We start from the raw sequence: 24,084 nt of genomic DNA, 5'->3' as shown, positions 1-24,084 counted from the left end.
CAAAAATATTCAAATCCTAACTGAAGGCTGTCTTTTGACCTGGTAGACAGAAGAAAAATTAATCTGAGGCTTTTCAGAGGGCCCTTGAGACTTCTGAAAGGCATTTGCTCTCTCTTCCTATAAGGAGGAAAATACTAAACTAATTAGACTTATTTGGTCTATTACATTGCACGGGAATCATTGTAAAATAAGTAATGATAGACTTTCTTAGGTGTTATTAGATGGGTAAATGTTATTAATATATATGTCTTAAAAGTATATAGCATTCCTAAAATTCTGATCTGTCCTGGTTATCAGTCATAAGTCCACTTATTATCTGGAAGTTTAATATGTCACAGAAGTAGCCAGGTTTCTTTGTCAATTGCCCTTTTGAGTCCTTTGTCCATTTCCAGGTAGTTGTTTTACTGTGATTCTTTTTCCTTTTGCAAATATGTTTCGTCTTCTGAGAAATTCCTGGAAAGGGTTCTGACAAAAATGTTCTAAACGACAGGCTTCTGATAAACTTTCAGATTGTAAAACTGAACGGAGTAAGAAATTACAGAATTCTAACAGAAACTAAGTTCATCAATCTAGTAACAGAAGATTCAGCCCAAGAACTGATTATGCAGGGCTGTGTGAACTGATAAGGATGATTGTAATTTTTTAGGACTTCTATTTGAAATATTGTTGAGTTTTGATGTGTTGTTTTGTTTTCTCGTAATGAAGGAAAGCTTTTTCTCTTTTCCCTTATGCTAACTATGACTTACAGCCATTTGGTGAAATTATACCTTCATGAGCAAAACTGAAACATTTACCTTTTTCTCCCTACCTTATCCCTAAGGAATTGTCAAACCCTTTGTGACTGAGTATGGTCATTTCGTGGCAATATTTGCATAAGTTCCATAAGAATCTGTTCTCCTTATAACAGGCCACATTGGTTACACTACCAAGGCTTTGACTGGAATGTCATATTTGAAACATACAGGCTCAGATATGACAAGACAGCATTTCAGGAACAAAGATTGGACTTTCTGGAATACAGTCCCTAGGAAACATGGGCCTGGTACCTTGTTTACAGAGATTCTGGCAATCTTGCCCGGTCACTAAGGAATCTTGCTTATCTGGCAGGTGCAGGGAACCTCCGAATATTTTGGGTGCCGTCAAAGAGAACGCCACTCAAATCTGTAGGTACTGCAGGCCAAATCTGGTGGTAAATCCTTGGCTTGGCTTTTCTGGCCTCTAGAGGCCTTCACAGTTCAATCTGAGACTCCTCAGAAAAAATTCCAGCAAAGCAGATTTTTAAAAACCTGTATAAGCAATTCCAATTCTTTCTGCTCTTATGTAAATAATTGGAGCAAGTTGTATTGAAACTGCACTTTATTTGCAAACGTGTTAATCATAATTTGGCTATCTTTTGTAAAAATGAGGGTGATTTAAGAGAGAAAAAAATTACGCTTCTGTAGAAGCTATAGAAGCCCTTCATGGATACTAGATTCTAGCTCTTTTCTTCCGCAAGATTCATCTATTACTAATCCTAATGTCTCCTTGTGGCCATCTATCTCTGACACCTCGGAGTTCCCTGGCCACAATCAAACATTTTCCTTCAATACTACTGTCCAAATACTAACTAGATTTGCCTTGTCACAGGTGTATCAAACAAAACAAGTTACAACAGTAAAGTCCCCAACTTATTGATACACACAGGATGGACCATATCTAATTTGGGACGAATATATTTGGTTCACTCCTACTAGTGGGCAACTCAGTAAAAGGACACTCTCTGTTGGGAACAAACCAACCACACCTGTGATACATGGCCTAATAGCAGCTGACCTTGGGAAAAAATCCCTTTTATATGTGTTCTTATGTCAAAGACAAAAAAAATACAAGTTAGTTTGGGACTGACTGGGATAGACGGCCCAGAATGCATTGGTTAGCCCCTACCGGTGCTCAGTGGATATGTGGCTCCAATTTATTACCTTGGCTGCCACCTGGATGGATTGGATGATGCACCCTAGGCTTTGTCTGGATGCAAGGTAGAACTACATTTACTATATCTCCTCCTGCTAAGCTACCCAACCTGCAACAGCACTGGACCTGCTCTGTCTTCCACTGGTATGACCATCTTTCCGCAATTTTCCTTCCCCAATTAGGAATCAAAAATATCGTCTTGCACATGGAAGTCCTAAACAAATTTACTATGAAGGCATTAAATGATACACAACATAGCATTTCGCTGCTCAATTTAGAAGTATCCCAAGTGTGTAAGGCAGTCCTCCAAATCCAAATGGCACTGGATGTCTTGACAGCAGCACAAGGGGGCACCTATGCCATTATAAAAACAATGTTGTGTCTATATTCCTGACTACCATCAAAATATTTCTGGCTTCCTATCCCAGCCACCAAATTAAATCCATGTCTGACCAACCCTAACTGTAAACGACTGGTTGAACTCCTAGTCAGGACCAGGTTTCTGCAGTACCTCAAAATCTTATTCATTGGGTTAAACATACTGCTTGTATTTCTTATTATAATTTGTTGTCTCTTTCATTGTTTGTCTTTAGCATGTCAAAAATGTTTCACCTCCTGGACCACCTCTCGTCAAAGGATTCTCTCGTCTCCAGAGGCTCTGTACAACTTGTCACCCTTGAACTCCACCGGTGAAGACTTCTGGTCCACTGAACTTCCTACCTGTACCTATGGCCCCATTTTGGGGCAGCTCTACGACCTTGTACAGCCAGAAGTAGTTACAGAAGACTGACCATCATTCATATCCCCAAAGATTTCCGGTCATAATGGGTTCAGGGTTGGTTTATGATGTGGATTAATGCTGCACAAGCTAGAGAAGCCCAAGGTGACCTGGCCTACATGCCAAACTACATGACCTTGTGGATATTTTTCTAGTATGAATTGGGGCTGCCCCAGGAAGAGTAATCTCACATTGATCTGTGAAGGCCTCTAGATGCCAGAAAAGCCAAGCCAAGGACTTGCCATCAGATTTGCCTGCAGTACCTACAGATGTGAGTTGAGTTCTCTTTGAGGTCCACCAAAATATTCGGAGGTTCCCTGCACCTGGCAGATAAGCAAGCTTCCTTAGTGACCGGGCAAGATTGCCAGAATCTCTGTAAACAAGGTACCAGGCCCATGTTTCCTAGGGACTGTATTCCAGAAAGTCCAATCTTTGTTCCTGAAATGCTGTCTTGTCATATCTGAGCCTGTATGTTTCAAATATGACATTCCAGTCAAAGCCATGGTAGTATAACCAATGTGTCCAGTTATAAGGAGAACAGATTCTTATGGAACTTATGCAAATATTGCCAATAAATAACCATACTCAGTGACAAAGGGTTTCCAAATTCCTTAGGGATAAGGTAGGGAGAAAAAGATAAATGTTTCAGTTTTGCTCATGAAGGTATAATTTCAGCAAATGGCTGTAGGTCATTGTTAGCATAAGGGAAAAGAGAAAAAGCTTTCCTTCATTACGAGAAAACAAAACAACACATCAAAACTCAACAATATTTCAAACAGAAGTTCTGAAAACTTACAACCATCCTCATCAGTTCACACAGTCCTGTATAATCAATTCTTGAGCTGAGTTTTCTGTTAGCAGATCGATGAGCTTAGTTTCTGTTAGAATTCTGTAATTTCTTACTCCGTTCAGTTTTACAATCTGAAAGTTTATCAGAAACCTGTCGTTTAGAACCATTGTGTCAGAACCCTTTCCTGGAATTTCTCGGAAGATGAAGCATATTTGCAAGAGAAAAAAGCATCAGAGTAAAACAACAACTACCTGGAAATGGACAAAGGACTCAAAGGGGCAATTGACAAAGAAACTTGGCTACTTCAGTGACATATAAGACTTGTTGTTAATAAGTGGACTTATGACTGTTAACCAGGAAAGATCAGACTCTTAGGAATGCTATATAATTTTAAGGCACCTATATTAATAACATTTGCCCATCTTATACCACCTAAGGAAGTCTATCATCACTTATTTCACAATGTTTCCCTTGTAATTTAATAGACCAAGTAAGCCTAATTAGTTTAGTATCTTCCTCCTCATAGGAAGAGAGAGCAAATGTCTAAGAAGTCTCAGGGGCCCTCTAAAAATCCTCAGAGTAATTTTTCTTCTGCCTACCAGGTCAAAAGAAAGCCTTCATTCAGCATTTGATTATTTTTGAGGGAGAAGCTTGTCAAAACATATCAACAGCTTTTCAAATGCTTGTTAAAATAGAAAGCAACACTCACTGTGAAGCAATGCTCAGGTATCTATTCAAAGTGATAACAGAAAGAGTCAAAAATCTTAAGAGTGACCTCAGTCATTATTTTCACTAAACAGATTTGTCTCTTAGGTAGACTTACTCAAAGGAATAGCTTTTATGACCTCTTTACCAAGAACAGATCAAAAGTTCAAGAAAATGTATCCTTTTAGAGAAAACCAAACGAATTTCTGCACCTACTTATTTTGAACATTCAAACTCATGCACTTAATTGAACTTACTTTATTCTACTTGACCAGGCATAAAACTCCTTTCAGAATTTCTCCTTCACAAACCTTCTTCAACTTTCTTTTTTGTTTTCAGAATTTGACCCAAAGTCTTTGTTTTTTCCTTTCTAGTACATCACGACAAATTTATCTTTCTTAACCCCACAAACAAAAATATTTCCATTCTTTATAACTTTTTTACTGAAAGCATCCATTTTAACCACCTTGAATACAAAGCTCTATTCCTTAGTGATTTGCAGTATGTTTAATTCCATAAGGTAATTAGACCTTTAACCCTTAACAGACCTAGTAAACACTAAAATGGTAAACAATTATGGATTGTCTATTATATCAGTATTCTAAACTCTTCATAAGTTTAGAAACACGCCACTTTACAACAAAACACAAGGCATGCTTTTTAATACACCCACACGCTTTTAGCCTCTTCCATAAGAAGCCAAAAGTAGATAACATAGATGTGTTTATTAATAATGATTCAGTGTTTCATCCTATCCAAAAATGATCCAGATATTCAGATATTTATTATTTAACTTTACTTGGCAAAATTCAAGATTGTTACCAAAAGAATTTGAAGCTGATTTTTCCCCCAAGTATAGAGACCATAAATGTTATTGTATTCACTTTTATGAGTTTTATGTATTTAAACCATTTGTTTCCAACAATTATGTTCAGATTACCTTCAGAAACCTCATGAGGCATTAGACAAAACTGGTCATCATTTAAATATATTATTTCGCTGACAAATTTAACAGACAACGTGAACTTATATGACTAGTAAACCGAGGCTGAATGCCTGCATCCTATGCAAATACTGACAACTCTGACAACAAGACTATTTTCAAACCAACAAACTTAAAGAAGCTTTCATTTACCAAATGTTAATTCACATGATATTAACTTTGAAAGGCACTGAGTTAATTTCTACTACATTTAGAATTTATGAAAGCACTTACTTTAAGCCAACTAAACAGAGATCTTTATTTTGGCCATACCATCCAGGGGTAAAAATATCACATGTATAGCGTACACATAGACACACATACACAGAGACTGTACAACTATTGTTTTAAAAGCTACTGCCGTGAATCAGGTACAATAATATAAAGCTCACCAGTTATGAATCCAAACTTTGTTTTGAGCCTTTTTACTAATGCTTATGTAGAAGACTCTCTAGATGCTATACTTTTTGCAATGACACACTTATGGCCATTTATCCTTTCCCCTCCTTTCTTTTTTTTTTTTTTTTGAGTCTTAAGACTGAGTGATTGGCTAGGTAGTAGTTCCTGGAGAGGGGGGATGATAATCCTTTTCATGATAAAGGAACTAGGTCGAAACTGAGCTGCCTCTAGAACTGTCTTTCCAGTCTTGCAAGGACTTTCTAAGGACGGTTGCTCTTGATTTCTCAGAAACTGGACTGTAACTTGAAGGACGTTCTAGGTTGATCTACCTGTCCAACTGCACCATAAAGGCACAGAGAAACCTCACAAACTTTCTCCCAGCTGCAGTTTCTGTGCCATAACCCAGACAATTGACAGTGTTTCTAATTAGTTGGCATGACCCTGAGTGGTGAGTCTCTGGGGATGCTTATGGCATTCCCCATGGCTGTAAAGCCAGTGTGCAACTGACAGTGGAGTGGAGAAGGGTGGAGTGCCTACAAAGGCCTGGAACTGACTGGGGGCCGGGGCTCCAAGTACCTGGGTTGAGAGTTAAGTCCCTTGAAAAATGTTTTCAAGTGTTTCGATTTCACAGAAGGTGCAGGTTCTGATCAGGTCCAGCCTGATCTTAACCTCGACTTGGTGACAACAGAGGAGATGATGACCAAAACAAAGAAAGGAAAAGAAGACACCAGACCTCACCCTCATGGCCACTCAGAGGGTTCTCAAGATAACAGTCACACAACAGTTCCCGTGCTGTGGCACACTACCATAGCACGAGTGTTCATAGAAAAAATCGCAGATTTCCTACCCTCATAGCCAACTCAGTAGGTGACTAAAATACTCAATGAGTCAACGGCCAACAGAGGGCACCCTACTTGGGGTCGCCAGGGTGATCAGGCCCAGAAAGCCAAAGTTGGGTCTCCCAGTGTTGGAGGACTTGACTCTTGAAAGATTTCTTTGTTTCCCGGTTGCAAAGCTCAAAAGTAGACGAAAATGGCCATTGTATCTCTAACAAAGATGAAAGAGACACGTCCATTACCTTGAAAATGCCCCCTGAACCTACGGCAGCATCCCACCTGTTGTTCCTACTGTGGGGTTCCTATAGCAAGGGGTGACGGGGGTGTCCGCCAGCATTGCATCCCTTGTGTACCTTCCGTGGTATGCCTGGCAGTAACAGGTGCCTGGTGAACATCTTTCCTATTCTTCCTGGCAGTAATAGGTGCCTGGTGAATGGTCCCCGAGACAAAAGGAGAAGTTTAAGAGAGAACATAATGGAGAAAATGTGTGAGGAATTTTCCGCCACTCTGAGGGACATTCTACCCAATTGCGTGTTGGAGTCATTCTCTGAAGAAGGGTTTCCCATACTCAAGCAAAGGTTAGACTTTGGTAGTTTCCTTGAACTCGATTCCCGATTGGGACATTTGCACAGTTCAGAGCCTGGTCAGGTGCCATGGGAGGTATCCCAATCCAGCCTTAGGAGAAGAAACCTTCCACCGGAGTCTTGCAGATTGCCAACCATCCTAATGACTTAAGTGGCCTATGCATGCCCAGGTAATATTTATATATTAGTGATAGACTCTGGAAGGAATGGATTAATTCATGCTACGTCACCCTGAGTCTTAAGCTACTGATTCTCTTCAAGCTGAATGCCATGATTTGCCCCATAGAGTAGCCATGGGCAGCAAACATCGATTCATAGAGCTAACCAAGAAAGTTCCTGATGGAGAAGTGAGTTTAGATCCATCCTCGAAAAAGAGAGAGGCACCAGGAAGAAAGGGGCACTTACCAGAAGTCGAGCTCAAAAACTGACGAAGCAAGTTCCCCATACAGGACACAAGATATGATGCAGGCTCAGCGAGCTGAAGAATTGAAAGATTTCTTGGACTCTCAACGTCTGGTAGTGGTGCTCTTTTATTTAGAGAACGTTACAGGATAACATGGGGACAGGACCCATGGGGAGTAAAGAGTTGCTGCATGGGGACAGGATCTATGGGCAGTGTAGAGCTGCATGCATGGGGAGAGGACCCATGGGCAGCGAAGAGCTGCTGCTGCTGCTGAAGGCGGAAAGGACCCATGGGCAGTCAGAGCTCCTGCTGCTGCCCTGAGTTGAGGGTAAGGGCTAATTTTATGAGTCATGGGTACATGACTTATTTTTACTGGAAAAAGAAAATATGATGTAAACGTCATTAAATGATTTCAGTTCAGATGGGGTCTGGTTATTGTGTGATCATATAATATTAGATACTAATCTGGCCATATAGATAGACATGTAGGTGAGAATGACCTGGGCTTCTATCACTGGGGCACCTCTAATTCATACCAAAAGAAATTCACCGGGTCATATACTTCTGCATGTACACCACATAACCTTGGGCTTTTCGAGCTGGGGCAGCCTTAATCCACATCAATTGTCATAGTCTTTCTCAGCTGTCTCCCATAGGTATGCTTATCAGTCCCTTCTCTTTCATTCACGTTATTAATTTTGTATTTCTTTAGTCACCATATGTTCTCTAGGCCGACGTGTGAGTGCTTTCATGATTTTTGGGTATTGTCTTTGAATTTCAATGGTTCACTTAAATGAATCTTTGCTATCCTAGCATAGGTCCAATGGAGCACTGAGAACACGAGGTCACCTTGGTTGGTTTGACATTCTGAGATCAGAATTTCCAAATTCTAGGTTGCCCTGGCAACCACCATATGGACATAATGTTTCCGAGATAAATTAGACAAATCTGCTGAATTCATCCCTACAGGTAAGATATTTTTATGTCTCTTTTCTGAATTTGGGAACGCTCGAAGTGGAACCTGGATCCTTGATCATTTCAGTAGACTACGTCTGGATGCTGGTTTACTTTATTTCTGTAGGATTTGTTAGTTGTTCGACTTACATCGTCATCTCTGTCATGTTTATTTTTCGTTAAATATAAGTGTAATGTTCTAATTTTCAGTCAACTTCCTCACAAATGGTGTCAAAGCACATAAGCAATACTCTTCTATGGCGAGGGATGGGGGAGAGAATTTCATTGTTGCCAAACTGAGCATTCTAGCTTTGGATACCAGCCTTCCCTTTGGATTGGTGGTTCCCAGAGGGAAAGAAAAGATCCTAAAAGGCGTGCATATTTGCGGCATAAAGCTTTTGATGCTGAAAGAGATTAGAGAGATGAACTTCTAAGGATTGTGAAGCTCCTCAAAATGCTTAATGATGCTACAGAATGGTCGACCATTGCAAATAGATTAAGATGAATACTACAAAGAGAATGTGTTCCGTGCTAAACTCATGAACCAAGGGAAAATGTTACCCTCTATGAGCTCACTATTAATTACCTTCAGGAATGATCAAAAAAGGCCAGCTTCTTCCCAAGTTCAGCGAAAGATTGCTCCAAAAGTCCAATTCAGGGCCGGCGCTGTGGTGTAGCAAGTAAGTGCCCACATTCCTCTTGGGCCGCCCGGGCATCACCGCCTAGCATCACGGGTGGGGATGAGATTAATAGCAATGGGAAATCCATATTTCATGGTCTCGTTAGCACAGAGATCATAAAGAAGTAGAAATTGTGAGGAGAACTTATGAATACGCACCAGAAAAGGAACCATGAGAATATTACAATCTATGAACGTATAAGGTACATGTCCCCAAATGATGAAGGAAGGAAGACATGTGACCCAACAAGGTGGAATTGTCAGACTGCCAGGTGATCACACGAGTCAGAGGATTGCCTGGGCAAATTCAACTTGGGAGGGACTCCAGGACTTTCTCTGTGGAAAATCCACCCATTTGGCCATATCCACAAAAGGTAAGAGGTAAAACCCAGGATAATCTTAAAGGAAAGAAACCGGTCTCTGGAGGGAAGGTAGTAGACCTTTCAATGTTCGAGGAGAATCTTAGAAACTGATAAGAAATGCAGAACAAGGAGAACTATCCTACCTGGAAAGATGGAGTCTTCAGACTGGTATGAGATGGCTCTCAAACACTGTGTGCATGGACGTTGTCAGGATAACTTAGAAAAATCCGAGGGTGTTTATGACATCACGGTGAACATGTCACCAAAGATGGCCGCATGTTTCCCGGGCGAGTATTTGCCTAGGCTGTGATAGTGAAGTGAGAGATACCCAGAAACAGCTTTTCCCAACAGGAACCAGGCACAGAAACTTGAAGAGATCAAAGAGACGCTGATTCAAGGGATAAGAAAGGAATCACTGGGAATAAGTGATAATAGAGGGACAAGCGCTGAGAGGAGAACATTGTCATCTACTCAAGTAGACTGGGAGGCCGTGCTGATTCAACCTTGAAACTTGATTTGAAACAAGAGGGCGGACTTGGCGCTTATCAGTCCTATGTTGGCCTTCTGCCTTACTCATAATCCAAAGTCAAGAATGATCTCTTGAGGACATTGAAGAGAAGAATCGAAGCCTCCGTCCTACGCCCCTAGCATCCTTTGAAGAGAAGTCTCCCTTTCCACAGCTCTGGAGTCATGGGGGCCCACTGGGTACATGCTAATGTGTCCCAAGACATCTCTTTGAAGCCTTGAAGAAATGCACGCCTGTCATTCTTTGAGTATGTCTGCTGGTTTGGAAGGGCACTGGAAGTGTGCTGAAAAGCACCCTTTTCCAGAGGGCTTCATTCCTGTGTCAAGGCTGCCCCAAAGGCTAGCGTGCTGAGTTGGACTCCAATGAAATTCTCTCCCATTATCTCTTGCCGTAGAAGGAGTACTGACTCTGTGTTTTGACACCATATGGAAGGGGGTTTGCTGAAAATTAGAACACTACCATTATATTTAAAGAAAACTACACATGCCAGAGCTGAGGATGTAAGTCAAACCAATAGAAAACCCTGTGGAAATAAAGTAAGCCAGTATCTAGACCTAATCTGGTGGAGCGCCCAAGGATCAGGGGTTAAGTTCGAAATTTCCCAAATCCAGAAAAGAGACAGAAAAATCTGTTACCTGGAGAGAGGAGTTCATCAGATTTTGCTAACTTGTCTCAGAAAGATAATGTCTGTGAAGGTGGTTGCCAGGACCCCCAAGAATCTGGAGTTTCTGATCTCAGAATGTCAAACCAGCCAAGACGACCACGAGTTCTCAGGGTGCAGTGTCAACTCGATGAGGATAGCAAAGATTCCTACAAGTGACCTATAAAAATTCCAAGAAAACACCCAACAATCACGAAAGGACTCAAACTTCGGCCAAGGGTACATTAGGTGATTAAAGAAATGCAAAATTCATAAATTGGAATGAAGGAGAACGAACTGATAAGCATACCAAAGGGAGATACCTCAGAAAGACCATGACGATTGGACTATGGAAAAGAAAATAAGGTCCTGTCAAATGGAAGGCCAAGAGAAACCACAAGTGAATAATCCACAGTGATAGACGTCAGTCTTTAGACACATTCTGCTTGAACACTATGCAGTAGTGTTTCTGAGTTCTTTGGCTCAACATGCCACAGAGGAATAGCTGGATCATATGGGACATGGCTTCTTAAAGTTCTGAGGCAGCTCCACACCGCTTGGCGTAGTGGCTGCACCGGTCTGCACTCCCAACAACGGTGCAGGAGGCTTCCCTTCTCTCCACCTCCTCTCTGACACTTGTGGCTTCCTGTCTGCTTCCTTATAGCCATTCTGACCACAGTGAGCTGCTGTGCCCTTGCAGTTTGCATTTGCATTGGCCTGAGACTTAATGACGGTGAACAAGTGTTCATGCACCCGTTGGCCCTCTTTCGATCTTCTTGGCAGAAATCTCTGTTTCCATCTTCTGCCCAGGTTTTCATTGGCTTGTTGTTTTTTTTTTTTCTTGTGGGGCCGTGCGAGTTGATTGCATCCTTGGGCTTTTCACCCATTGTCCGATGTGTGGTTTGCAAACATCCTCCCCCAGTCGTTGTGCTATCTTTGCATTCAGTCGATGGTTTCCTTCACTGGGCAGAAGCGTCCGCATTTGACGTGGTCCCGTTGGTTTCTTGTTGACTTGCTTGCCCTGGCCCAGTCGGACTTGCTTCTTCCAAGCAGGCGGCTCAGACAGATGGCAAAGAGCACTCTGCCTAGGTCTTCTGCTACAAGGTTCACGGTTTCAAGTCTGCCATTCAAGGCTTTGATCCATTGCAGGTGGTGTGTGTGCCAGGTGTAGCATCATGGTGTACTCTCGTTGTGTTCCAGGTGGCTGTGCAGGCTTCCCAGCACCGTTTATGGTAGAGACTCTCCTTTCTCCGCTGTCTCCTCTTGGCTCCCTGGTCGAAAATGGGCTGTCCATGTACGTTTGGGTTGGGCTCTGGGTTCTCGATTCTGTTGCAGGGGTCTGTGTGCCTGTTTTGGGGCCCAGACTGTGCCGTCTCGGTACCGAGTGCTTCGTCCTATATGTTGAAATCGGAAAGTGTGCCACGTCCTGCTTTTTTCGTTTTCCTGAGGATTCCTTTGCCTAGTCAGGGTCTCTTGTTGCTGGCTAGAAACTTTAGGATTCCCTCTTCTGTCTCTGTGGGAAACATTGCTGCAACTTTGACTGGGATTGCATGGAATCCAGAGATTCCTTGCTCTGGTAGGGACGTTTCCAGTGTGTTGCTGCTTCCACTCCTAGATCCGGGAATCTCCTTCTTTCTCCTTGTGTCTTCTTGAATTTCTTTCCCCCAACGTTTGTTAGTTTTCCATTGCCATGGCTTTCACCTGTTTTGCTAAGTTTCTTCATAGAGATCTCATCCTTCTCACTGGCATGCAGTTTTTCACTTTTTCTTTTCAGCTTCAGTTTCTCTATGCTTTGCAACTTTGAATCGGTTTTGTTCTGGCAGAAGTGCATCGCTGAGCTCACATCTGCTGGCAATGCTCCTGTATTTGCTGTGGAAGTCTGGCCCTGTCTAACGTCCCTTCCCGTCTGCCTCTACACTACCTCGGACGCCTGCCCCAGAATGCCTGAAGCAGTGGTGAGCAGGCTCACCCGAGGGTCCACCCGGCCCACCCCGGGCCACCGACCCAGAAGGTGCGGACCTCACCGCTGCACCACCGGCCGGCCCCTTTCATGTTCCGTTGGCAACCTGCAGTTGAGGGCAATGGGACTTGAATATGCTACTTGAGCCCAACTCTGGCACTGTGTAGATGAGCCCAGGTTGTTTTTCGGGTCCACTGCGATGTCAGAGGATTGGTCATAATCGTGTCTCTGCTGTCCCGGCAAGCTTCACGGACACACGGTTTCCTGGCCCGCTTGGAGCAGTCTCATAACTCCCCCTTCCCACTTAGCCCAGCCTTGACCTTCGCTGCCGTCTTTTGGCTTGTGAATTTCTCTGCCTTTCAAACGTTCCAGCAGAGTCTGTCTAAAGACGGACATCATCTTTCATTGTGGATTATCCAGGTGTGATTTCTGTTCGCCTTCCATTTTCTGGGACCTTTGTCTCTTTTCCATAGGAGAATCGTCACGGTATTTCTCAGCTATCCCCCTTAGACATGCTTATCAGTCCGTTCCCCTTCATTCCAAGTGATTCATTTGGCATTTCTGGAATCACCGTATGTTCTCTAGGCCGAGGTGTGAGTGCTTTCGTGACTCTTGGTTGTTGTCTTTGAATTTGCACCGGTCACTTGAAGGAGTCTTTGCTGTCCTAGCCTGGGTCAAACTAAGCACTGGGAACACGTGGTCATCTGGGTTGGTTTGACATCCTGAGGTCAGAAACTCCAAACTCGAGGTGGTCCTGGCATCCCCCTTCACGGACACAATGTTTCCAAGACAAATTAGACGAATCTGATGAATTCCTCTCCCCAGGAAAGATATTTTTCTGTCTCCTTTCCGGATTTGGGAAGTTTCGAACTTCACCCCTGATCCTGGAACGTTCCCCCAGGTGCCGTCTAGATACGGGCTTACTTTATTTCTCTGGGCTGTGCCATTTGTTTGCCTTACATCCTCAGCCCTGGCCTGTTTCTTTTTCTTGCAACAGAATTGTAATGTTCTCATTTTCAGCCCACTTCCTTACATGTGGTGTCAAAACACATAATCCATAATCCTTCTACGGCAAGAGGTAGGGGGAGAGAATTTCGATGGAGGCAAACTGAGCACACTAGCCTGGGAGGGCAGCCTTCACGAAGGAACGAAGCCCTGTGGAAAAGGGTGCTTTTCAGCACCCTTGTAGAGCACTTCCAAACAAAGAGACATAGCCCAAGCGTGACGGGGCTCCATTCCTTCAAGGCTTCCAAGACATCTCTTGGGACACATTAGCATGTACCCAGTGGGCCCCCGTGACGCCAGAGCTATGGAAAGTGAGACTGATCTGCAAAGAATGCCAGGGGCCTGGGAAAGGAGGCATCGAGTCTTCTCTTCAACGTCCTCAAGACCTCATTCTTGACTTTGGCTTATGCTTAAGGCAGAAGGACCACTTAGGTCTGATAAGGCCCATGTCCGGCCTCTTGCTTCCAATCAAGTTGCAAGCTTGAATCAGCATGGCCTCCCCATAGACTTGAATAGATGACCACGTTCTCCTCTCGGGGCTTGTCCCTCTATTCTCGCTTCTTGCCCAGGATCCCTTTCTTAGCCCTCGAATCAGCGTCTGTTTTATGTCTTCCAGTTTCTGTGTCCGCTTTCTGTTTCTCAAAGCTGTTTCTGGGTATCCCTCCCTTTAATAGCCTAGCCGAGGCCAATCCGCAGTCTGTAACCGTGCGGCCATCTTGGCAGACATGATCCTCGTGATGTCATAAACAACCTCAAAATTCGAAGTTGTCCTGACAACCTGCGTGCACACAGAGTTTCAGAGCCATCTCAGGCCAGTCCGACTCCTCACCCTTTCCTGGTAGGATAGTTTTCCTTTTTCTCGATTTCTTGTCGGTTTCTGTCTTGCTCCTCGCACTTTGGAAGGCCTGCTACATTCTCTCTAGACACTGGTTTCTGTCCTGTAAGATTATCCTGGGTTTTGCCTCTTACATTTTATGTAGATGGCCAAGTGGGTGGACGTTCCCCAGAGAAAGTCCTGGACTCCCTCCCAAGTTGAAGTTGCCGGGGCAGTCCTCTGATGCGCAATGATCGTGTCATCTCCTAGCACTCTGCCGATTCCACCTTGGCAGGTCCCATGTTTTCCTTCCTTCTTCCTTTGGGGAAGTGTACCAGATGCGTTCCTGGATTGTAAAAGCCTCACGGTTCTTTTTCTGGTGCGTATTGATAAGGTGACCTCACCATTGCTACTTAGTTTATGATCCCTGTCCGCACCGTACCATGAAATCAATATTTCCTAACTCTGCTAATGTGATCTGCACCCGTGATGTGAAACAGTGAGGCCTGGGCCGGCCAAGCGGAACGTGGGCGCTTACCCGCTGCGCCACAGGGCCGGCCCTGAATTGGACTTTTGGACCAACCTTTTGCCTGAGCTTGGGAACACGTGGGCCTGTTTGGATTATTCGTGAAGGTGATTAGTAGTAACATCCTGGACGGTAACCTTTTCCGTTGGTGCATGGGTTTAGCAGGCAGCATGTTCTGTGGGTAGTATTCCTCTTCGTCTATTTGGAATGGTCTACCTTTCTGTAGCATCAGTACGCATTTTGAGGTGATTTTCCAGCCTTGGAAGTTCACCTGCTCTAATCTCTTTCAGCCCCAAAGCTTTATGCCGTCATTCTGGACCCCATTTTGGATTTTTTGCTTTTAGGTGAATTTATTGCCGCACCCCTGCATTAGAACATCCTATATCTTTCCGATTTGCATCCTCATCGATGTAGACTTCCGTGTAGCTTACATCATCTTCCCCTGCGTAAGCCTAATAGCAGGCCCTCACCACACACTTGTGCCTCATCATCTGTTTCACCCTCTCACACCTCCCCGCTTTGTCTCTGGGAACCCCCAATCAAATGTCCCGTGCCACCTGTTCCTGACCGCTTGTTTTTCCTTCTCCTCTTAAGTGAGGTCCTACGGTACTTGCCTTGCTCCCTGGGGCTTGTTTCACTTCCCTAAAACCCTCACAGCCATTCTGGTGGTCACAAATGGCTGGATTGCATCCTTGGTTCCGGCTGACTGGTATGCCATTGCGTGGCTATAGCCCATCTTCCTTCTGCACTCGTCCCTTGCTGGGCTCCAGGGAGGCTTCCAAGTCTTGGGTAGTGGGAGCGACGCTGTGGTGAACTCAGCGGTGCACGTGTCTTTATGCAGGAGTGTTTCCGAGTTCTTTGGATCAACACGCCGCAGAGGAATAGCTGGATCATATGGGACATGGATTCTTAAAGTTCTGAGGCAGTTCCACACCGCTTGGCGTAGTGGCTGCACCGGTCTGCACTCCCACCAACGGTGCAGGAGGCTTCCCTTCTCTCCACCTCCTCTCTGACACTTGTGGCTTCCTGTCTGCTTCCTTATAGCCATTCTGACCACAGTGAGCTGCTGTGCCCTTGCAGTTTGCATTTGCATTGGCCTGAGACTTAATGACGGTGAACAAGTGTTCATGCACCCGTTGGCCCTCTTTCGATCTTCTTGGCAGAAATCTCTGTTTCCATCTTCTGCCCAGGCTTTCATTGGCTTGTTGTTATTTTTTTTTTTCTTGTGGGGACGTGCGAGTTGATTGCATCCTTGGGCTTTTCACCCCTTGTCCGATTTGGGGTTTGCAAACATCCTCCCCCAGTCGTTGTGCTATCTTTGCATTCAGTCGATGGTTTCCTTCACTGGGCAGAAGCGTCCGCATTTGACGTGGTCCCGTTGGTTTCTTGTCGACTTGGTTGCCCTGGCCCAGTCGGACTTGCTTCTTCCAAGCAGGCGGCTCAGACAGATGGCAAAGAGCACTCTGCCTAGGTCTCCTGCTACAAGGTTCACGGTTTCAAGTCTGCCATTCAAGGCTTTGATCCATTTCAGGTGGTGTGTGTGCCAGGTGTAACATCATGGTGTACTCTCGTTGTGTTCCAGGTGGCTGTGAAGGCTTCCCAGCACCGTTTATGGTAGAGACTCTCCTTTCTCCGCTGTCTCCTCTTGGCTCCCTGGTCGAAAATGGGCTGTCCATGTACGTTTGGGTTGGGCTCTGGGTTCTCGATTCTGTTGCAGGGGTCTGTGTGCCTGTTTTGGGGCCCAGACTGTGCCGTCTCGGTACCGAGTGCTTCGTCCTATATGTTGAAATCGGAAAGTGTGCCACGTCCTGCTTTTTTCGTTTTCCTGAGGATTCCTTTGCCTAGTCAGGGTCTCTTGTTGCTGGCTAGAAACTTTAGGATTCCCTCTTCTGTCTCTGTGGGAAACATTGCTGCAACTTTGACTGGGATTGCATGGAATCCAGAGATTCCTTGCTCTGGTAGGGACGTTTCCAGTGTGTTGCTGCTTCCACTCCTAGATCCGGGAATCTCCTTCTTTCTCCTTGTGTCTTCTTGAATTTCTTTCCCCCAACGTTTGTTAGTTTTCCATTGCCATGGCTTTCACCTGTTTTGCTAAGTTTCTTCATAGAGATCTCATCCTTCTCACTGGCATGCAGTTTTTCACTTTTTCTTTTCAGCTTCAGTTTCTCTATGCTTTGCAACTTTGAATCGGTTTTGTTCTGGCAGAAGTGCATCGCTGAGCTCACATCTGCTGGCAATGCTCCTGTATTTGCTGTGGAAGTCTGGCCCTGTCTAACGTCCCTTCCCGTCTGCCTCTACACTACCTCGGACGCCTGCCCCAGAATGCCTGAAGCAGTGGTGAGCAGGCTCACCCGAGGGTCCACCCGGCCCACCCCGGGCCACCGACCCAGAAGGTGCGGACCTCACCGCTGCACCACCGGCCGGCCCCTTTCATGTTCCGTTGGCAACCTGCAGTTGAGGGCAATGGGACTTGAATATGCTACTTGAGCCCAACTCTGGCACTGTGTAGATGAGCCCAGGTTGTTTTTCGGGTCCACTGCGATGTCAGAGGATTGGTCATAATCGTGTCTCTGCTGTCCCGGCAAGCTTCACGGACACACGGTTTCCTGGCCCGCTTGGAGCAGTCTCATAACTCCCCCTTCCCACTTAGCCCAGCCTTGACCTTCGCTGCCGTCTTTTGGCTTGTGAATTTCTCTGCCTTTCAAACGTTCCAGCAGAGTCTGTCTAAAGACGGACATCATCTTTCATTGTGGATTATCCAGGTGTGATTTCTGTTCGCCTTCCATTTTCTGGGACCTTTGTCTCTTTTCCATAGGAGAATCGTCACGGTATTTCTCAGCTATCCCCCTTAGACATGCTTATCAGTCCGTTCCCCTTCATTCCAAGTGATTCATTTGGCATTTCTGGAATCACCGTATGTTCTCTAGGCCGAGGTGTGAGTGCTTTCGTGACTCTTGGTTGTTGTCTTTGAATTTGCACCGGTCACTTGAAGGAGTCTTTGCTGTCCTAGCCTGGGTCAAACTAAGCACTGGGAACACGTGGTCATCTGGGTTGGTTTGACATCCTGAGGTCAGAAACTCCAAACTCGAGGTGGTCCTGGCATCCCCCTTCACGGACACAATGTTTCCAAGACAAATTAGACGAATCTGATGAATTCCTCTCCCCAGGAAAGATATTTTTCTGTCTCCTTTCCGGATTTGGGAAGTTTCGAACTTCACCCCTGATCCTGGAACGTTCCCCCAGGTGCCGTCTAGATACGGGCTTACTTTATTTCTCTGGGCTGTGCCATTTGTTTGCCTTACATCCTCAGCCCTGGCCTGTTTCTTTTTCTTGCAACAGAATTGTAATGTTCTCATTTTCAGCCCACTTCCTTACATGTGGTGTCAAAACACATAATCCATAATCCTTCTACGGCAAGAGGTAGGGGGAGAGAATTTCGATGGAGGCAAACTGAGCACACTAGCCTGGGAGGGCAGCCTTCACGAAGGAACGAAGCCCTGTGGAAAAGGGTGCTTTTCAGCACCCTTGTAGAGCACTTCCAAACAAAGAGACATAGCCCAAGCGTGACGGGGCTCCATTCCTTCAAGGCTTCCAAGACATCTCTTGGGACACATTAGCATGTACCCAGTGGGCCCCCGTGACGCCAGAGCTATGGAAAGTGAGACTGATCTGCAAAGAATGCCAGGGGCCTGGGAAAGGAGGCATCGAGTCTTCTCTTCAACGTCCTCAAGACCTCATTCTTGACTTTGGCTTATGCTTAAGGCAGAAGGACCACTTAGGTCTGATAAGGCCCATGTCCGGCCTCTTGCTTCCAATCAAGTTGCAAGCTTGAATCAGCATGGCCTCCCCATAGACTTGAATAGATGACCACGTTCTCCTCTCGGGGCTTGTCCCTCTATTCTCGCTTCTTGCCCAGGATCCCTTTCTTAGCCCTCGAATCAGCGTCTGTTTTATGTCTTCCAGTTTCTGTGTCCGCTTTCTGTTTCTCAAAGCTGTTTCTGGGTATCCCTCCCTTTAATAGCCTAGCCGAGGCCAATCCGCAGTCTGTAACCGTGCGGCCATCTTGGCAGACATGATCCTCGTGATGTCATAAACAACCTCAAAATTCGAAGTTGTCCTGACAACCTGCGTGCACACAGAGTTTCAGAGCCATCTCAGGCCAGTCCGACTCCTCACCCTTTCCTGGTAGGATAGTTTTCCTTTTTCTCGATTTCTTGTCGGTTTCTGTCTTGCTCCTCGCACTTTGGAAGGCCTGCTACATTCTCTCTAGACACTGGTTTCTGTCCTGTAAGATTATCCTGGGTTTTGCCTCTTACATTTTATGTAGATGGCCAAGTGGGTGGACGTTCCCCAGAGAAAGTCCTGGACTCCCTCCCAAGTTGAAGTTGCCGGGGCAGTCCTCTGATGCGCAATGATCGTGTCATCTCCTAGCACTCTGCCGATTCCACCTTGGCAGGTCCCATGTTTTCCTTCCTTCTTCCTTTGGGGAAGTGTACCAGATGCGTTCCTGGATTGTAAAAGCCTCACGGTTCTTTTTCTGGTGCGTATTGATAAGGTGACCTCACCATTGCTACTTAGTTTATGATCCCTGTCCGCACCGTACCATGAAATCAATATTTCCTAACTCTGCTAATGTGATCTGCACCCGTGATGTGAAACAGTGAGGCCTGGGCCGGCCAAGCAGAACGTGGGCGCTTACCCGCTGCGCCACAGGGCCGGCCCTGAATTGGACTTTTGGACCAACCTTTTGCCTGAGCTTGGGAACACGTGGGCCTGTTTGGATTATTCGTGAAGGTGATTAGTAGTAACATCCTGGACGGTAACCTTTTCCGTTGGTGCATGGGTTTAGCAGGCAGCATGTTCTGTGGGTAGTATTCCTCTTCATCTATTTGGAATGGTCTACCTTTCTGTAGCATCAGTACGCATTTTGAGGTGATTTTCCAGCCTTGGAAGTTCACCTTCTCTAATCTCTTTCAGCCCCAAAGCTTTATGCCGTCATTCTGGACCCCATTTTGGATTTTTTGCTTTTAGGTGAATTTATTGCCGCAACCCTGCATTAGAACATCCTATATCTTTCCGATTTGCATCCTCATCGATGTAGACTTCCGTGTAGCTTACATCATCTTCCCCTGCGTAAGCCTAATAGCAGGCCCTCACCACACACTTGTGCCTCATCATCTGTTTCACCCTCTCACACCTCCCCGCTTTGTCTCTGGGAACCCCCAATCAAATGTCCCGTGCCACCTGTTCCTGACCGCTTGTTTTTCCTTCTCCTCTTAAGTGAGGTCCTACGGTACTTGCCTTGCTCCCTGGGGCTTGTTTCACTTCCCTAAAACCCTCACAGCCATTCTGGTGGTCACAAATGGCTGGATTGCATCCTTGGTTCCGGCTGACTGGTATGCCATTGCGTGGCTATAGCCCATCTTCCTTCTGCACTCGTCCCTTGCTGGGCTCCAGGGAGGCTTCCAAGTCTTGGGTAGTGGGAGCGACGCTGTGGTGAACTCAGCGGTGCACGTGTCTTTATGCAGGAGTGTTTCCGAGTTCTTTGGATCAACACGCCGCAGAGGAATAGCTGGATCATATGGGACATGGATTCTTAAAGTTCTGAGGCAGTTCCACACCGCTTGGCGTAGTGGCTGCACCGGTCTGCACTCCCACCAACGGTGCAGGAGGCTTCCCTTCTCTCCACCTCCTCTCTGACACTTGTGGCTTCCTGTCTGCTTCCTTATAGCCATTCTGACCACAGTGAGCTGCTGTGCCCTTGCAGTTTGCATTTGCATTGGCCTGAGACTTAATGACGGTGAACAAGTGTTCATGCACCCGTTGGCCCTCTTTCGATCTTCTTGGCAGAAATCTCTGTTTCCATCTTCTGCCCAGGCTTTCATTGGCTTGTTGTTATTTTTTTTTTTCTTGTGGGGACGTGCGAGTTGATTGCATCCTTGGGCTTTTCACCCCTTGTCCGATTTGGGGTTTGCAAACATCCTCCCCCAGTCGTTGTGCTATCTTTGCATTCAGTCGATGGTTTCCTTCACTGGGCAGAAGCGTCCGCATTTGACGTGGTCCCGTTGGTTTCTTGTCGACTTGGTTGCCCTGGCCCAGTCGGACTTGCTTCTTCCAAGCAGGCGGCTCAGACAGATGGCAAAGAGCACTCTGCCTAGGTCTCCTGCTACAAGGTTCACGGTTTCAAGTCTGCCATTCAAGGCTTTGATCCATTTCAGGTGGTGTGTGTGCCAGGTGTAACATCATGGTGTACTCTCGTTGTGTTCCAGGTGGCTGTGAAGGCTTCCCAGCACCGTTTATGGTAGAGACTCTCCTTTCTCCGCTGTCTCCTCTTGGCTCCCTGGTCGAAAATGGGCTGTCCATGTACGTTTGGGTTGGGCTCTGGGTTCTCGATTCTGTTGCAGGGGTCTGTGTGCCTGTTTTGGGGCCCAGACTGTGCCGTCTCGGTACCGAGTGCTTCGTCCTATATGTTGAAATCGGAAAGTGTGCCACGTCCTGCTTTTTTCGTTTTCCTGAGGATTCCTTTGCCTAGTCAGGGTCTCTTGTTGCTGGCTAGAAACTTTAGGATTCCCTCTTCTGTCTCTGTGGGAAACATTGCTGCAACTTTGACTGGGATTGCATGGAATCCAGAGATTCCTTGCTCTGGTAGGGACGTTTCCAGTGTGTTGCTGCTTCCACTCCTAGATCCGGGAATCTCCTTCTTTCTCCTTGTGTCTTCTTGAATTTCTTTCCCCCAACGTTTGTTAGTTTTCCATTGCCATGGCTTTCACCTGTTTTGCTAAGTTTCTTCATAGAGATCTCATCCTTCTCACTGGCATGCAGTTTTTCACTTTTTCTTTTCAGCTTCAGTTTCTCTATGCTTTGCAACTTTGAATCGGTTTTGTTCTGGCAGAAGTGCATCGCTGAGCTCACATCTGCTGGCAATGCTCCTGTATTTGCTGTGGAAGTCTGGCCCTGTCTAACGTCCCTTCCCGTCTGCCTCTACACTACCTCGGACGCCTGCCCCAGAATGCCTGAAGCAGTGGTGAGCAGGCTCACCCGAGGGTCCACCCGGCCCACCCCGGGCCACCGACCCAGAAGGTGCGGACCTCACCGCTGCACCACCGGCCGGCCCCTTTCATGTTCCGTTGGCAACCTGCAGTTGAGGGCAATGGGACTTGAATATGCTACTTGAGCCCAACTCTGGCACTGTGTAGATGAGCCCAGGTTGTTTTTCGGGTCCACTGCGATGTCAGAGGATTGGTCATAATCGTGTCTCTGCTGTCCCGGCAAGCTTCACGGACACACGGTTTCCTGGCCCGCTTGGAGCAGTCTCATAACTCCCCCTTCCCACTTAGCCCAGCCTTGACCTTCGCTGCCGTCTTTTGGCTTGTGAATTTCTCTGCCTTTCAAACGTTCCAGCAGAGTCTGTCTAAAGACGGACATCATCTTTCATTGTGGATTATCCAGGTGTGATTTCTGTTCGCCTTCCATTTTCTGGGACCTTTGTCTCTTTTCCATAGGAGAATCGTCACGGTATTTCTCAGCTATCCCCCTTAGACATGCTTATCAGTCCGTTCCCCTTCATTCCAAGTGATTCATTTGGCATTTCTGGAATCACCGTATGTTCTCTAGGCCGAGGTGTGAGTGCTTTCGTGACTCTTGGTTGTTGTCTTTGAATTTGCACCGGTCACTTGAAGGAGTCTTTGCTGCCGTAGCCTGGGTCAAACTAAGCACTGGGAACACGTGGTCATCTGGGTTGGTTTGACATCCTGAGATCAGAAACTCCAAACTCGAGGTGGTCCTGGCATCCCCCTTCACGGACACAATGTTTCCAAGACAAATTAGACGAATCTGATGAATTCCTCTCTCCAGGAAAGATATTTTTCTGTCTCCTTTCCGGATTTGGGAAGTTTCGAACTTCACCCCTGATCCTGGAACGTTCCCCCAGGTGCCGTCTAGATACGGGCTTACTTTATTTCTCTGGGCTGTGCCATTTGTTTGCCTTACATCCTCAGCCCTGGCCTGTTTCTTTTTCTTGCAACAGAATTGTAATGTTCTCATTTTCAGCCCACTTCCTTACATGTGGTGTCAAAACACATAATCCATAATCCTTCTACGGCAAGAGGTAGGGGGAGAGAATTTCGATGGAGGCAAACTGAGCACACTAGCCTGGGAGGGCAGCCTTCACGAAGGAACGAAGCCCTGTGGAAAAGGGTGCTCTTCAGCACCCTTGTAGAGCACTTCCAAACAAAGAGACATAGCCCAAGCGTGACGGGGCTCCATTCCTTCAAGGCTTCCAAGACATCTCTTGGGACACATTAGCATGTACCCAGTGGGCCCCCGTGACGCCAGAGCTATGGAAAGTGAGACTGATCTGCAAAGAATGCCAGGGGCCTGGGAAAGGAGGCATCGAGTCTTCTCTTCAACGTCCTCAAGACCTCATTCTTGACTTTGGCTTATGCTTAAGGCAGAAGGACCACGTAGGTCTGATAAGGCCCAAGTCCGGCCTCTTGCTTCCCATCAAGTTGCAAGCTTGAATCAGCATGGCCTCCCCATAGACTTGAATAGATGACAACGTTCATCCTCTCGGGGCTTGTCCCTCTATTCTCGCTTCTTGCCCAGGATCCCTTTCTTAGCCCTCGAATCAGCGTCTGTTTTATGTCTTCCAGTTTCTGTGTCCGCTTTCTGTTTCTCAAAGCTGTTTCTGGGTATCCCTCCCTTTAATAGCCTAGCCTAGGCCAATCCGCAGTCTGTAACCGTGCGGCCATCTTGGCGGACATGATCCTCGTGATGTCATAAACAACCTCAAAATTCGAAGTTGTCCTGACAACCTGCATGCACACAGAGTTTCAGAGCCATCTCAGGCCAGTCCGACTCCTCACCCTTTCCAGGTAGGATAGTTTTCCTTTTTCTCGATTTCTTGTCGGTTTCTGACTTGCTCCTCGCACTTTGGAAGGCCTGCTACATTCTCCCTAGACACTGGTTTCTGTCCTGTAAGATTATCCTGGGTTTTACCTCTTACATTTTATGTAGATGACCAAGTGGGTGGACGTTCCCCAGAGAAAGTCCTGGACTCCATCCCAAGTTGAAGTTGCCCGGGCAATCCTCTGATGCGCAATGATCGTGTCATCTCCTAGCACTCTGCCGATTCCACCTTGGCAGGTCCCATGTTTTCCTTCCTGCTTCCTTTGGGGAAGTGTACCAGATGC

The sequence above is a fragment of the Equus asinus genome, chromosome 24 (assembly GCF_041296235.1).
Source record: "Equus asinus isolate D_3611 breed Donkey chromosome 24, EquAss-T2T_v2, whole genome shotgun sequence".
Lineage (NCBI taxonomy): Eukaryota > Metazoa > Chordata > Mammalia > Perissodactyla > Equidae > Equus > Equus asinus.
Note: the sequence above shows the minus strand (reverse complement) of the source record.